General features: G+C 45.1%; 1 pseudogene across 1 annotated transcript in view; it reads left to right on the top strand.

Annotated features, from left to right (window-relative positions):
* Window positions 1–14,619, top strand: part of LOC147007096 (dynein axonemal heavy chain 17-like) — a 28,473-nt pseudogene extending 13,854 nt beyond the window's left edge. The window contains exons 9-16 of the transcript XR_015054406.1: window positions 1,195–1,422; window positions 3,756–3,947; window positions 4,071–4,250; window positions 5,990–6,172; window positions 6,964–7,146; window positions 7,902–8,045; window positions 9,297–9,522; window positions 14,277–14,619. The product of XR_015054406.1 is annotated as a dynein axonemal heavy chain 17-like (transcript). The remainder of the gene's footprint in view (window positions 1–1,194; window positions 1,423–3,755; window positions 3,948–4,070; window positions 4,251–5,989; window positions 6,173–6,963; window positions 7,147–7,901; window positions 8,046–9,296; window positions 9,523–14,276) is intronic.
* The last annotated feature ends 2,063 nt before the right edge of the window (window positions 14,620–16,682 follow it).

The raw sequence follows: 16,682 nt of genomic DNA, 5'->3' as shown, positions 1-16,682 counted from the left end.
CAGATATCATTGTGGTTTTGATGATCCTCAGATTTCAGTGTGGTTTTGATGGTCCTCAGATGTCAGTCTGGTTTTGATGGTCTTCAGATATGTCAGTGTGGTTTTGATTTTCCTCAGATATCAGTTTGGTTTTGATGATCCTCAGATATCATTGTGGTTTTGATGATCCTCAGATTTCAGTGTGGTTTTGATGGTTCTCAGATTTCAGTGTGGTTTTGATGGTCCTCAGATGTCAGTCTGGTTTTGATGGTCTTCAGATATGTCAGTGTGGTTTTGATGGTTCCCAGATTTCAGTGTGGTTTTGATGGTTCTCAGATGAATCTCTCCCAATCCTTCACTTGGTGTGTCATTCAATCTACCTTTGTGACCTCAAACTCCAACACTCAACCTGGACATGGGAGGGACTCCCCCATGGGGGAATAATTTATTGGCAACTCTGACGTCATAGGTCACATGGTATGGCAGCTCAATTGGATTAAAGGGAAAAATTTGGAAATCATTTTCTCCGAACCGGCTAAACGAAAGAAATTTAAACTTTGCAAATGTCGTATCTCCCCATGGGGTATACAGGGTGATAACAATGACGTCATCGGTGAAGTGGTATTCCAGTCACAATTGGTTGAATCGAAATCCTTTTCCACAAAATCTGAAACTTCATATATCTGATCTATGACCGTCCGTGAGTGAAGATTAAACTTATGACATCATAGGTCACATGGTATGTCAACCACGTTATGTTGAAGGAAAAAATTTGGACATCATTTTCCCCAACACCTCTAAATTGGAAAAATTGAAAGTTGGCATTCGTCATCAACTCCCCATTGGGGGTATACAGAGTGATAATGATGAAGTCATCGGTGAAGTGGTATTCCAGCCACAATTGGTTGAATCGAAATCTTTATCCAAAAAATCTGAAACTCCATATACCTGATCTGTGACCGGATGTGAGTGAAGAATTAAATTGATCACACATTATGAATAATTTGTCTGTACATTAGGTATGCATCATACATGTCACTATCTATTAATATCTTGCGTCGTTTATGTTTCCGAGTTAATTCCTGAATTTGATAAATATCTGTGCATGAAGCTGTTCTTCTCAACCATTGCCACCACAAAACTGTGCACAAAGCCATCGTGTCGTGAATGGAGCATGTGATGGATTAAAACCTGTGATTGGTGTGATGTGGGTAGAACATCCACTTGGTGTCAAAATGGCTGCCTTTGCTGGACAAGAAGGTGGAGAAGTACAGCCTCGGTTCTCACGGATCCTTTCGCGTGTACATGAGCGCTGAACCAGCACCTTCACCCGAACATCACATCATGCCTCAGGGATTGCTTGAGAACTCCATCAAGATAACCAACGAGCCTCCCACGGGCATGTGTGCCAACCTGCACAAAGCCCTCAACTTGTTCAACCAGGTGTTGTCACGTGATTGGTGTTCCCCTTCTCTCATCTTTCTTACCCGTTGATGAATGTTTACCTCCAACACCGAAGGTGGCGGGAGGTCATGTTTTCACCCCCTGTCTGTTTCTGTTTGTCTGTCTGTCTGTCTGCCAAAAATGATTCATAGCATGATATCTCATGGATTATGACGAAACGAGGTGGATGAGTTGGTTTGGTGACAATAACAAGCTGATTCGATTTTGGTTCAAGTCCACGTTCAGATCCGGCTTATCGGTGGGATCGAGGGACGCGCTCCACCGAGTGCTGTTCGAAGTTACTTTTTGTTTTCAGGTTTTATCCACCAATTAACATACTAAAGATACATTCCATCCGCAATTCTTGGAGAAATTTAACCATTTAAATTATTATTATTTTAATCTATTTACAAAGTGTGAAGAAATGGACTCGTTATCCAAGTTAAATCTGACAACCTTTTTCAAACAAATATGAGCGACAACAAACGAAGGGTTCCACGTCAGATTTTAACCTGTAATCATGAATGGCTGTCTGGGTATGGTGGGAGACGTCACGTGTCCCATTCCAAGTTCTGTTCTTCATCTTCTCCAGTGTGAGGCCGATGGAGCTCACTTCCCCTTTCTCTTCCATGAGTTTTGATCGTGTACAGGACTGCGTCGAAAAATCATTGGAAGGCAAACTTAAGGACAAGACGAGGATGCCAAGAGTCAAGAAGAGATTCGATTAACTTGGTGGGATTATGGTTTTAAGAAAATTTCCTTTTTAATCTCTGGACATGAAAAAAAAAACATTAAAAACCTCCAATAACCGGTCAAAAAAGAAAAAAAAATCTGACATTTAAACCCTTTTTCTTTTACGATGGACCAACTTTATGTTTTTGTTGCAACCAGCAAGTCAATCAGACCTCGAGATAATGATCCTGGCAAGGATTCACCAAGGAAGTTTGCAAAAGTATGTTTGGTTTATATTCCTGAGAAGACTTTAGGAAACCTTCTCCACATTTAATGATCACGAGTCCGTCTGTTGCAGAGTTTCTTGGGAGATTTTGTTCGTTTCACCATTACCCAGTTGTGCGGAAGACGTCTGGCATATTTCTCGCCGCGCCGTACTCGCACACGTTTTCATGGAGCTCATGGACGCGGAAGTGCGTGTATCAGTCATTCGTGCCTGTGGACCTCACTGTACGACTTGCACGACCTGGCGGAAGTCACCGTCGAGTGAAATGACCTTACCTGCGAACGTCAAAACCTCCTGCGTCGGTTCTCACAACGTCCGTCCGTCCGGCCCAGTGCCTCAAGCATACACCGACGCGTCGTCGGTGCCTCGTCCCACACAATGAGGGCTGCCTGCTGGATAAGTGCGGCAAACACGTTTATGGTGAGCTTGGTCGGGCTGAATCCACTTTCATCATCCAAAATTGCTCATCCCTTAATTTGGACGGCGTATTGGCAACAAACCGCTGTTTCCATCGCTCTCGGAAATGTTAAATAACTTGGGTTACATTATGGACGATCAATGACGGGTTTGAAGCAAAAACACATGACATGGCCACTGCTTGGTGTGCAGATGTAATATGTGGTGGTTACATCGATCGGATCCGATTGCGCTTGCACCTGAAGCCTGAGGCCTAAAGCTCGTGGCCTACATGCCTGAAGCCTGAGGCCTAGAGCTCGTGGCCTGAAGCCTGAGGCCTAAAGCTCGTGGCCTACATGCCTGAGGCCTAAAGCTCGTGGCCTTCATGCCTGAAGCCTGAGGCCTAAAGCTCCTGGCCTACATGCCTGAAGCCTGAGGCCTAAAGCTTGTGGCCTACATGCCTGAAGCCTGAGGCCTAAAGCTCGTGGCCTACATGCTGAAGCCTGAGGCCTAAAGCTCGTGGCCTACATGCCTGAAGCCTGATGCCTAAAGCTCGTGGCCTGCATGCCTGAAGCCTGAGGCTCGTCGCCTTCACAATGGACGTGATCTGTAGACACTTGATCATTTCAACACTCGTTTCGGTCGTTTAAACTGAACGGGAAAGTTATCGGCCATGGCGACGGTGAACGTGAGACTTCCGAAGACGTCTTCAGACTCACCAGAGAAAGAAAATGGCGGACGGATGATTTTTTTTTTCCGGCTCACAATCGAGGGCGGGGTCAGACTAGCCGTCCAACCAATGGGTATTGAGCACGAGGCTTCAGACGCACGCACACAGCTTCATGACGTTTTAACGCCGTCGTGATAGTTTCATAGAGAGTTAATGTTATCAGAACGTGTCGATTCCCTCTAATTTTCGGTTTCGGACGCGAGCACGCGGCTGTGTGACGATGGATGTGTATGTGCTGTGACCTCGCAGGACACCCTGGAGACGTGCTCCAAGGAGAACGAGTTCAAAGCGGTGCTTTTTGCCCTCTGCTACTTCCACGCCGTCGTGGCGGAACGGCGCAAGTTCGGCGCACAGGGCTGGAACCGCAGCTACCCCTTCAGCAACGGAGACCTGACCATCTCAGTCAACATCCTGCACAACTACCTGGAGAACAATACGAAGGTTGTCGCGTTTTTACAGTCGGACAATACGAGTGTGCACTTTGTGATCAAGGTGAACGTCGCTCAAAAACGATGCACGGTGCCGGGTCGACGACTTTCGGCGAACGTTGTGCTCGCTTCCCAGGTGCCTTGGGATGACCTGCGCTATTTGTTTGGGGAAATAATGTACGGCGGACACATCACCGATGACCAAGACCGGCGCTTGTGCAAAACGTACCTCGAAGAGTTCGTGCGGACCGAGATGCTCGACTGAGAATCGTTACTCGCTCCTGGGTTCCCCGTACCTCCAAACTCCGACTACAAGGCACGTTTGGTTGAACTCGTCTCACCTTTGTCAGGTTCAAAAAATTGTAGAAAATGATTTTAAAAATTTTTTTATTTTATTATTATTTTTAAAGATCTTGAGATAATTTAATTTTTTTTAAGAGAATGTTTGAGCAGAGGGTTCCAGAAAGGAAGAGATTTCGCTGACGGTGACGTGGTTGAGCATATTCACAAAACTCCGACAAGCGGAGAGACGGAGTCGGTTGGAAACACAGTAACGATGCTCACGACGAGGATTCTTCTTCCTTTGGAATCCGTTCTTCCAGCCAGGATTTTCCGATCTCGGTAACCCAGATAATTGGAAAATGAGCTTGACCACGGTGTTTGTTTCACGTGACGCAGACACATCCAAGGAATGTGTTACATCGCTCTTTATCCTTTACTCGAATTCGTCGACCGGTGTGTGTGTGTGTGTGTGTGTGTGTGTGTGTGTGTGTGTGTGTGTGTGTGTGTGTGTGTGTGTGTGTGTGTGTGTGTGTGTGTGTGTGTGTGTGTGTGTCGCACTACTCCTCCGACAGCTCTGTGCCGATTACATCCATACCTGCTGCATCGGATCAGCATGAACCCAATTGGTGCACAGGGGTGTTTTTATCTTTGCTTGTTGTCTTGGGGAGAGGAAGGAGGAGGGGAGGGAGCAAATTGTCCATGTGAACGTGTATCATGTGGCGCCACCTCCAGGTGGGAGAGGGTATTACAAGTCCCCAGTATTCCTGTCCCCAACGTTTTCCAGTGCTGTGAGGTGTTTTTAATTCGAAGCAGTAAGTATTTTTTGGCTTCGTGCACGTAACGCGCGTGCTAATTTGTTTGTTTGTGTATTTTTGGGGAGCGATTGAGACAGCTGCCAGTTGCCTATACATCGCCCAAATGAAGGCATGTGTCAGAAGAACGCGTTGCTTGCTTGGAACAAGATCGCCCGTCAGGCAGGTACTCCGCTCGTGTGTTATAAAAGTCTTTTCGACCCAAGAACCATGACGGACACCGGTTGCCTCTCACGTGTGAGCATGACAAAACAAAAAATGTTTTCTTTACAGGAGGCTTTGCATTATTTATTTTCCAGCAGATCCTTGGCCAGAAAGAGTGAAATCCTTTGATTCCATGACGACCGGGGTTTTGTACGTTCATTCTCACCGTCTCGAGGATTCCATCCAAGCTTCTGGAGATACCGTGGGTTCAGGCTGTCACTTCTTTCTTGTAATTGATTTGTGAAAACGTCAAAGATTTTTCAGACGCAGGACGTTTCGGCGCTCGGGACACATTCTTGCCGGGCCGTCAGGTCAGACTTCAAATCCTTCCGCACTTAAACTTTTCTCCGCACGGAAGGCACCGAAAGGACAGAATCTCGAAGATTGCCATTTGTAGTTATTTTGTTACGTTTGCTGTTATTCACCGTTTACATTATTATTACTTAATGAACCATTTACTCAGGGATTGTAGCATCAGTTATGTTGTGTTTCAACAACTTGCATTGGCACGGCTTGGAACAATGGGGAACATCTGATGGAGATAATGCACCAGGGAAGCAACCCATGTATTGTATTGTATTATCTGTGTAATAACAGCAATAATCCATGTGATACCAATAATTTCGCTTTGTGCAAGCTGCATCGTTAGCTCGGTGAGCATGAGGAACGTTCAGGAACAAGTTATCGATGTCTTGATCTCTCGTGCGTTGTCGGTGATGATGAAGAACGTACAGTTTTGTCATTTCTGATTTCCCAGGGGTACCACGATTACGTGAGTGAGAATTTGCCCCCCGCAAGCCCCCAACTCTACGGGCTTCACTCCAATGCCGAGATCGGTTTTCTGACCGTGACCTCCAGCAAACTCTTCCGCACACTCCTCGAGCTGCAGCCAAGACAGGCCGAGGGTGGAGGTTCAGGAGATATTTCTCGACAGGAAAAGGCACACTTTCACCTCACTCACTCACTCACATGCAGGCACTCACTCTTTTTTAGTTAAGAGTAACAAATAATTTCTTGCCAAACCAGCTCATACAATCTTCATTTGCTTCAAGGTTCACAAAAGCCTGTTATTTATAAATATATAAAATATGGAGACAAACAAACACGACATAATGGTGACCGAAGCTTTTCGTGCTGCACTCTTCAGGGTAAAAATCGCAGCAAGTGAAGGAGGACGTGAAGGCGCGTGCTTTATACGCAGGTCTCAATTAGGTAGACGCCGATTGGTTCATCCGTAATGACGTCACGGTTAATCCGAACGTCACGGTTCAACCGTAATGGACCTTCGGGGAAACCCATCCCCCCTCTCTCCAGGATGCGGTTGCAAACGTCAATCATCGACGAACTCTGCTCCAGCCAATGGGAGCTCGAGGTGAAGATGATGAGCCGACCAATGGGCGTTCGGATTAACCGTGACGTCATTACGGTTGAACCAATCAGCGTCTACCTTATTTAGACTTTGTATCAAGCACGCGCCTTCACTTCCTCCTTCACTTGCTGCGATTTTTACCCTGAAGAGTGCAACACAAAAAGCTTCGGTCACCATTATGTCGTGTTTGTTTGTATCCATATCAAAGTTCTGTCGTTCCAAACATCTGTTTAATATATATATATATATAAATATACACACACACACACACACACACACACACACACACACACACACAGAAAATGTGCCACTCACCTCCAAGCACGAACATGATCTTAACACTGGGTCCTCGTCTCGCGCAGGTGAATGCCACACTGGAAGAAGTGTTGCAGAAACTTCCCGAGCCTTTCAACTTGGCCGAGTTGTTGAGCAAGGCAGAGAAGCGAACTCCTTTCGTGGTCGTCGCCTATCAGGAATGTGAGCGCGTGAACCTGCTCACGAGAGAGATCCGAAGGTCACTGCAAGAACTGAAACTCGCCCTCAAGGTGCACGTGCCCTCGTTCGAACAGGACGGACGGTACTCCGCTCACAAATCTCTCGCGACTCCGTGAAGAAGGCCCATGATCCGTGCAGCAGTGGTTGGTGCAGCCATGGTCCCATTTGAGGGAACTCCACAACACGTGGATCTTGCAATTCCGGATTTTTTTGGGGGGAGGAATGTCGAAACTAAGTGTGACGTGTCCAATTTGGATCTCAGAAATCGAATGTTTTATCCCCATTTCTTCGACGCCAAGGAAGCGGACAATTTGAATCTGATCTTTTTTGTTCAAAAGTATTCGTCATCACATCCTGCTGGCACATGGGTTTTCAAAAACACGATCATCATCATTATCTGTGGTCGTTGTGGCCTTGTGTTGAGGAAACCGGACTGGCATCCCGGACGGGTTCAAAAGTTCAGGAATTTACACTGAAAATGACTTGAGAACAATGGGCCGACCGAACCGGCACATCCTCCCCCTCCCTCCCCAAGTGTTCAAAGTCAACCAAAAAGGTCGCATTTAATTTCCTTTGGTCTGAGAGGGGTCTGCCAATCGTGAACGGACAATATTGAATAACGAAATACGATGTTGAACAATACAAATGTGCAAACGTGACGTAACAATGATTATCGACTGAGATTCATCGCTGTGTGCAACCAACGTGCACCAAACAATGGTGGTTTTGTCCCCTCTGACCTTATTCCTCTGAATTCTGAACATCCTCAGGGTGATCTAACCATCTGCATCCTCTGCATCCTCAGGGTGAACTAACCATCACAACGGACATGGAGGAGTTGGAAACGGCCATCTTCTTTGACGCCATGCCTGCGGCATGGACTCGTCGGGCCTATCCCTCCATGTTCAGCCTTTCTGTTTGGTACTCAGACCTGCTACTTCGCATACGGGTATGAGTTCATCAACACACATCACATGAAGGAAGGATCAAAACGGACAAAAAACAAACAAACAATCAAACGTTGACACATGATCACCTGGTCTTGTTTGTGTTTTTTAGGCTCTCTTTTCATCTTTGGCTAACGGTTAAGGTGGCTGGCTTAAGATCTTGGGGTCTTGAGTTCGATGGATACCCTGTTGTCCCGTTGAAATAACACCAGGTGGGTTTACTCAGTCTGTCATCCTTCTGAGGTCGGTGAAATGAGCACCGGCGTGCTGGTCACAGGGGGCACTGTATCAGCGGCACAGCCACGCCTCCATAAAATGATGAAGCCAAGCAGCCACAGGCTGCATGCGAAACAACAGCAACAACAATAGCATATCTGGCTCTCAATTTCTCTTCCACTTTATGTGGAATCAAGCAGAAGACCAAGAAAGAACATGAGGAAGAAGAACTTTGACGATTTTTTTCTTTACTACCTCTTCCATGAGCCTCGACTCTGCCCACAAACAAAAAGCACAGCAAGCCAGAGAGTTCCGAGAACATCTTACCCCACGCAGCCTTGAGGAAAAGGACGTGGGAAGGGTCTTCTCAGCTCTTGGTTTGTGTTTCCGAGCACGATGTATATGTACTCCCCGACGAGGTGCCATTTTTGTCTGAATCTCGATGCACCCCAACACTGAGGGAGCGACAGGTGCATGTGATTGGTCGAGGTGACGTACGAGTTTATCCAATGGAGTGCTGCCAAACGGAAGGGGGGTTTTAAAGTGCCAAGAAGGAGATTTTGTGTTCTACAGTTTTCAAGTAAATAATTAATTTGTAGAAAAAGGAAGTGTCCCGCTGTTGACGCACCGTCTTTTACACCACCTTATTGAACACGTCACACTCGTGATTTGTACCTGTTGTTTGTGTCCTTTATGATGTCACCCAAAACATGAATTTTCCTGTTCGGAATGATCTTCAATCTTGACTGCCAGGACAGGTAGGCAGATTTTTAAAAAACAAAAAAGAAAACATTAATTACCTTCATCTGCGCATCGGAAAGAGATTCCGTACAATTTGCCAAATCCAGAGCCAAAGGACCGCGAAGCTGCAGGTTTGTGTTCCGATTCGTGTTCAAAATATCTCATTCAAATGAAATTGAGTAGTCCCTCGATCGTACACTGACGTCTGCACACAGACAGACAGACGGACAAACAGATATAAATTTAAATAAAAGTTGATATAATAATTTTGTTTTGTGCGTGTATCGTGTTGGCAGGAGCTGGAGGGCTGGACCGCCGATTTTATCCTCCCGAATACCGTGTGGCTTGGTGGGTTGTTCAACCCTCAATCGTTCCTCACTGCCATCATGCAGGCGACCGCACGTCGCAACAAGTGGCCGCTTGACTCCATGGCCTTGGCTGTGGAAGTGACAACAAAGAACCGAGAGGACGTAACAAGTCCCCGCCAGGACGAGGCCTATATTCATGGACTTTTCATGGAAGGTGTGTCCTTGACCCTCCGACCCCACTCCTAAACCTTACGCATCCTGGTCAGGTAACACTACTGGTGTGATACATTCAGCCTTCGGCACGATTTCCTGATTGACTGTCCAGAAATCATCATGTCGTATCCGAAAGTGGAATTAACAAAATATCTTTGTCTTATCCTCATTGTACATTTACTGGCTGAGTTCAATTCCCAACCTCACAATAAACGGTCAACCTGATGCTTCGCAGGCGGGGAATTGATTGCATCGATGAGTGTGCTGTCCATCTGGTGGGACGATAAACTGAGGACTCTTCGAACAGAACAGTCCGAGAGACTTCAAAGATTCCACGACATATTTTGCGAAGAAACTGATTCCTTTTTAACCTGCCTCCCCTCTTCCCACCACCTCAAATCTTATCACACCTTCCCCTCTTCCCACCACCTCAAATCTTATCACACCTCCCCCTCTTCCCACCACCTCAAATCTTATCACACCTCCCCCTCTTCCCACCACCTCAAATCTTATCACACCTCCCCCTCTTCCCACCACCTCAAAATTCATCACACCTCCCCCTCTTCCCACCACCTCAAATCTTATCACACCTCCCCCTCTGACCACCCCTCGTATCTCATCACACCTCCCCCTCTTCCCACCCTCTCAAATCTCATCACACCTCCCCTCTTCCCACCCTCTCGTATCTCATCACACCTCCTCCTCTTCCCACCCCCTCAAAATTCATCACACCTTCCTCTCTTCCCACACACCTCAAATCTTATCACACCTCCCCTCTTCCCACCACCTCAAATCTTATCACACCTCCCCTCTTCCCACCACCTCAAATCTTATCACACCTCCCCCTCTTCCCACCACCTCAAATCTTATCACACCTCCCCTCTTACCATCCCCTCGTATCTCATCACACCTCCCCTCTTCCCACCCCTCAAAATTCATCACACCTCCCCTCTTCCCACCCCTCAAATCTCATCACACCTCCCCTCTTCCCACCCCTCAAAATTCATCACACCTCCCCCTCTTCCCACCCCTTAATTCTCATCACACCTCCCCTTCTTACCACCACCCCTTCTTACCACCACCTCAAATCTTATCACACCTCCGCCTCTTCCCACCCCCCTCAAATCTCATTACACCTCCTCTAAACACCCCCTCAAATCTCATCACACGTCCTCCTCTTACCACCACATCAAATCTCATCACACCTCCTTTTCTTACCACCACCTCAAATCTTATCACACCTCCGCCTCTTCCCACCCCCCTCAAATCTCATTACACCTCCTCTAAACACCCCCTCAAATCTCATCACACGTCCTCCTCTTACCACCACATCAAATCTCATCACACCTCCTTTTCTTACCACCACCTCAAATCTCATCACACCTTCTCTTACCACCACCTCAAATCTCATCACACCTCCCCCTCTTCCCTCTCCGGCCTGCCCCCCCACCCCGCTTCGCCTGTGATCTGTCCGCCCCCATATTTCCTCTTCCCCCATACACTCTCTTCAATCCCACTCTTCCCTCCCAGTCTTCAAAACAGCTGTTCACCACCATCTCTGATCTTCCCCCACCCAAAACCACGATCTTTTCTTCCCCCGTTAATCCACCCCAAACCCACCTCCTTCAAATTCGCTGTTTTCCTTCCTGAAAGTCCCTGTCATGTCCATCTTGTTTTCCCCATGTACCATGCCCCATCCCTCTCCCTTCCACAGATATCCTCATGTCTTTGTTCCAGACTGCTTTGTCCTTCCCTCTCCTGCCCATCTTGTCTCCTGCTCCCTTTGTTGTACGTTCTGCATATTAGCTATTTTATGAGCCTCGATATTGTATCCAAAAAAAAAAGAAGCCAATGGCACCACCACTCCGTCCAAATTTGTATCTCTGCCCTGACTGCTGCGGAGAATGAAACTCTCCGGTGTAATCCATGCCATGACGTTTCAACAGCAGCGAAGAACCTGCCTTCGGGCAGGTCACCACAGAAAGCGAGAGAGAGAGAGAGAAAGAGGGAGGAAGAGAGAGAGGGAGGAAGAGGGAGAGGGAGAGAGAGGGAGAGGGGGGTGGAGAGAAAGAGAGAGAGAGAGATGATACACTTTTTACTTACCATCATATACATCCGGGTCGATGGCGGCCTTCATCTCCACCACCGTACCTATTGGGCCAGCCATGCTGTCCGGCGAGAGGTGACTCCGTGACCGATCTTACATAGCAGTACGGAGTCCGTGACCAGGCAACTTTAACGGATTTGTCCAAACCAGCAGGTTAAGCCACCAGTACAAACAGAAGTCACCTGAAACCAAGTGATGATGGCACACCTCCTCAAAATGGCACACCTCCAACGTTGGATTGTTCAACGCTTTGTGTCCAAACCTGAGAAAGCCACTTCACGCAGACCGCACCTCTTTGGGAGCTGATAGCCGCTGATTTCAGATATTTTGGTCGTTCAAACATCACGTGGTCAGTGGTCATCCAGTAACAGTGCGCTTCACTCAACACATACCCAGCTCTTCCCAATCACACGTCCTGCCATTCGTTCCACATTCATTTCCATCGCGTCACACTCGAGTCGAGTCAAAAGATGGCAGCCTGAGAACAATGCTCGAACAGGCCTTCACCCTCCAGAAATTGACAGTCTTTCTCCATTGTTATCGTCATCCGAGGACAGCCTCCTTTTGGGGACAATTTCCTTGAGATTAATCCAATATACATACATATATATATATATATATATATATATATATATATATATATATATATATATATATATATATATTGTCGCGGATTCGCGCCCGCCGGCGTGCGGACGGCCACGTAACTCGAATCGCGGCACGTCGCCCACCGGACGGACAATCCAGTCGTGACCCTCTCGGACTAACGCCGGGAACCAGTCACGGGTGGACCTTTCGGTCTCACCGCGATCGAGCCAATTCGGCCCCCGCGTGGGATAGGGTTGCTCGCCTCGACGGTTCGATTAATTATCGGGCGTCTTAGCCCACGACCAACCCTTTACGTGAAGCAAGATGGGGATTCAATGAAAGAAATGACGAAGCGAAGCGGGAAAACAGTTCAATAATAAGCACATTTATTTCGCGATGAACGGAAAGCACACATATACAATTCCACCAAAAGCACATGTAAAAGAAGAAGACAAAAAGCAAATGCAACAATGCAGATCTATCCGACTACCGGGCACTCGGCAACACTTATACAATTTTACTTCACAGACGGCGCCGACAACACACATTCCCAAAGCAAAAGAAAAGAGAACCACCCTCCAGAATGAGGGGGGTAGGCGGGCCTGGGGCCGAGACCGTGTCGGGCCTACCCGTCTGATGATGAGACGCGGAGCGGCGGTGGTGCCTCAACTCCACGGGCCTCGCGGACAGTGTCTGGTAGGGGGTGGGAAGGGGGCCCCCTTTTGTCGCACTATCTCAGCGCGGGGGGGGCGGAAACAGGAGGGGGTTGCTGATGCTCGGGGAAAGGAGGATTTCACAAAATCTCGGGTCCCGCGACGAGCGTCTCCACCACGACCTCGGTCGCGCCGCCGGCCTTTCCCTCCGCAGTTCCCCGAATCCGACGCGAGCACCCCCTCGTCCGCCTTCGCCGCCGCCGCCTCTCCACAGCTCCGTCCTCTTCACTCCGACTCCGCGAACTCCCAACTGCGAACTGCCAACTGCGAACTGCTTCTCCGAACTCCAAAACTCAACTCCCTCCACTTCCAACTCAACTCGTCTGACGAACGCAGTCGTTTTTATAAGCCCCGTGACTTCGCTCTTTCATCTTTGACCCTCTGCCTCCGACCTTTCACCTCGCTCCCCATTGGCCCGAGGAAAAGTGGGCGTGAATGCTTTTTGATCCATGAATTTGCATATAGCGACCGCCCTCCAACGCCCTGGAGGCGGGGCCAAATCGCCCCTCGCTCACCGATTGGACGGAACAAAAGTGGGCGTGAGTCGTTTTTGATCCGTTTTTCTGCGGAAGGTCCGTGATGTTTCTGAACAGGCTGCTCGGTGCGCGCCCCGCACAAGTCCAGCATCGGTGCCCACGAGTGGCGCGAGATGACGGTGATGCGATGGTGGCGAGTGGTGACGGTAAAGGTGGTGGCGGTTGTGGTGAAGCGGCGTTGTGGTTGGTGGTTGTTGTTGTGAAGTGGCGTTGTGGTTGGTGGTTGTTGTTGTGATGGCTGTTGAGACGTGGTTGGTGGTGGTAATAATGGCGGCTGGTCCAAAATAAAGATAGTAAAAGAAAAACGGCTATCCTGAAGTCGCAGCCCTCATGAATGACATTTATTCCCTCTAGACAACGGGTTTGGGCCTAACTACACATATACTTACCGAGATATCTCACCTAAGGGACCTGAATGGTGGTTTGCGAATTTGGTCAACCACAACAATATATATATAGATATATATATATATATATATAAATATATATATATATATATATATGTATGTATATATATATATATATATATATATATATATATATATATATATATATATATATATATATATATATATATATATATATATATATATACATATATATATATATACATATATATACATATATATATATATATATATATATATATATATATATATATATATATATATATATATATATATATATACATACATATATATATATTTCGTTGATGTACTGACAATGATTCGGCGAAACGTTGCGTCACGAGCTCTTTTGGACGAGCTTCAAGGTTCCTGCTGAATAACAGAAGATGTTTTTATCGTTGCAGGTGCACGATGGGATACCCAGTCAGGCTCACTGGCCGAATCACGTCCCAAGGAGCTGACACCGTCGATGCCGGTCATCCTTGTGAAGGCCGTGTTAGTTGATCGCCAAGACAGCCGAACCGTGTACGAATGTCCCGTGTACAAGACTCAAGAGCGTGGGCCGACTTACGTGTGGACTTTCAGTCTTCGTTCAAAGGATAAGGCCTCAAAGTGGGTGCAGGCTGGAGTCGCCTTGCTTCTCCAGGTGTGAACAGGTGATGTGATTGAAGGCTTCAAAGTGGGTGTTGGCTGAATCGGAATTAACGTTCCACCGCACGTCTGCCTTCCCTTCCCCTCCCTCCTCTGTCCCCCATTCCCCTCCACCTCCCCGTGTAAAAGAGCCGTCGTGTTCCACGATGACTGTCCAGTGGCCTTGACATCTGATGTGTTGAAGTGTTTTGAAAGCTGTTCTATTTTTCACTATTCTTCTTCATTTTTACTCTTCTTCTTCATTTTTACTCTTCTTCATTTTTTACTCTTCTTCTTCATTTTTTTACTCTTCTTCTTCATTTTTTACTCTTCTTCTTCATTTTTACTCTTCTTCTTCATTTTTTACTCTTCTTCATTTTTTACTCTTCTTTTTTACTCTTCTTCATTTTTTACTCTTCTTCATTTTTACTCTTCTTCTTCATTTTTACTCTTCTTCTTCATTTTTTACTCTTCTTCTTCTTTTTTACTCTTCCTCTTCAGTTTTTACTCTTCTTCATTTTTACTCTTCTTCTACTTCATTTTTTACTCTTCTTCTTCATTTTTTACTCTTCTTCCTTTTTGCTCTTCTTCTTCATTTTTTACTCTTCTTCTTCATTTTTACTCTTCTTCTTCATTTTTACTCTTCTTCTTCTTCATTTTTTACTCTTCTTCTTCATTTTTTACTCTTCTTCTTCATTTTTTTACTCTTCTTCTTCATTTTTTACTCTTCTTTTTTACTCTTCTTCTTCATTTTTTACTCTTCTTTTTTACTCTTCTTCTTCATTTTTTTTACTCTTCTTCTTTTTTACTCTTCTTCTTCTTCAATTTTTACTCTTCTTCTTCATTTTTTACTCTTCTTTTTTACTCTTCATTTTTTACTCTTCTTCATTTTTTACTCTTCTTCTTCATTTTTTTCTCTTCTTTATTTTTTTTTCCTCTTCTTTTTTTTCTCTTCTTCTTAATTTTTTACTCTTCTTCTTCATTTTTTACTCTTCTTTTTTACTCTTCTTCTTCATTTTTACTCTTCTTCATTTTTTACTCTTCTTCTTCATTTTTTACTCTTCTTCTTCATTTTTTTACTCTTCTTCATTTTTTTACTCTTCTTCATTTTTTTACTCTTCTTCATTTTTTACTCTTCTTCATTTTTTACTCTTCTTCATTTTTTACTCTTCTTCATTTTTTACTCTTCTTCTTCATTTTTTACTCTTCTTCTTCATTTTTTTTACTCTTCTTCATTTTTTTACTATTCTTCTTCATTTTTTACTCTTCTTCTTCATTTTTACTCTTCTTCATTAGTAGGGTGAATATACTGATTCTGGCTCACTTTTCCCCATGTAAATGAATGGGGGATTTTCAGCGATTCCCTTTTTTTTCCCTAAAAATAAACCCCCTTTTTATCCCAAGGTATATTTATTTGTCTCCCCTTTTAACCTGGAGGTTGAACCTCATTGAATTGAACACCTGGGGGTTGAACAGCTCACTCATTGAACCTATAAAGATTTGTTCATTCTCAAATTCCTTCAATAGTTTAATTTTCTTTGCACAATAATCCCCATCTAAAATATTGAAAAACAAAACATTTGAATCTTTATATTTTTTAAGATACCCCCTTTTGTGCCATTACGAAATGATAAACTTCTCTTAATGCTCTTGTTTGACCACCTCCTGAGCCACATATCATTTTGAGATTATAGTAAATTGTTTTTTCATTGTTCAATTGATAACCATCAAAGTTTTCAGTCCATTCAAGGATATTCATTTTTTTCTTTACATCCTCTAACTTACTACTTTTTAAATTGATTCGCTTATTTGTTTTATTTACCTTTGTTTTAGTTATTTTTTCAATAAGACTTATTTGATATTTTTCACATTCATTATGTTTTCCATTTATATACCAAGACTGAGATTTTCTCCACTCTTTAGTTTGATTAATACTTGGTTTAACCATTTATATATTGTGAAAAAACGCGGCGGTAGCCCTTAAAAAACCCGAACCCATCTTCCCATCGTTAAAACGCAATCTATTTTATACACTCTATCATACAATATCCATATGGAACACAATCTATTCCATTATCTAAAATAAATCTCTTATCATCAAAGGCTCCTAATGCCTTTTTATTTACTTCTTCACTATATATGTTATGTTTATAACTTCTTATTGTATTCATTTTCCTGTA

This window comes from Eptatretus burgeri, unplaced genomic scaffold (genome assembly GCF_056783735.1).
Source record: "Eptatretus burgeri isolate ZD-2024b unplaced genomic scaffold, Ebu_testis_v1 Ebu_testis_scaffold_696, whole genome shotgun sequence".
Lineage (NCBI taxonomy): Eukaryota > Metazoa > Chordata > Myxini > Myxiniformes > Myxinidae > Eptatretus > Eptatretus burgeri.
The sequence above is the reverse complement of the archived record's forward strand: the minus strand, read 5'-3'. Positions and strand labels throughout refer to the sequence as shown.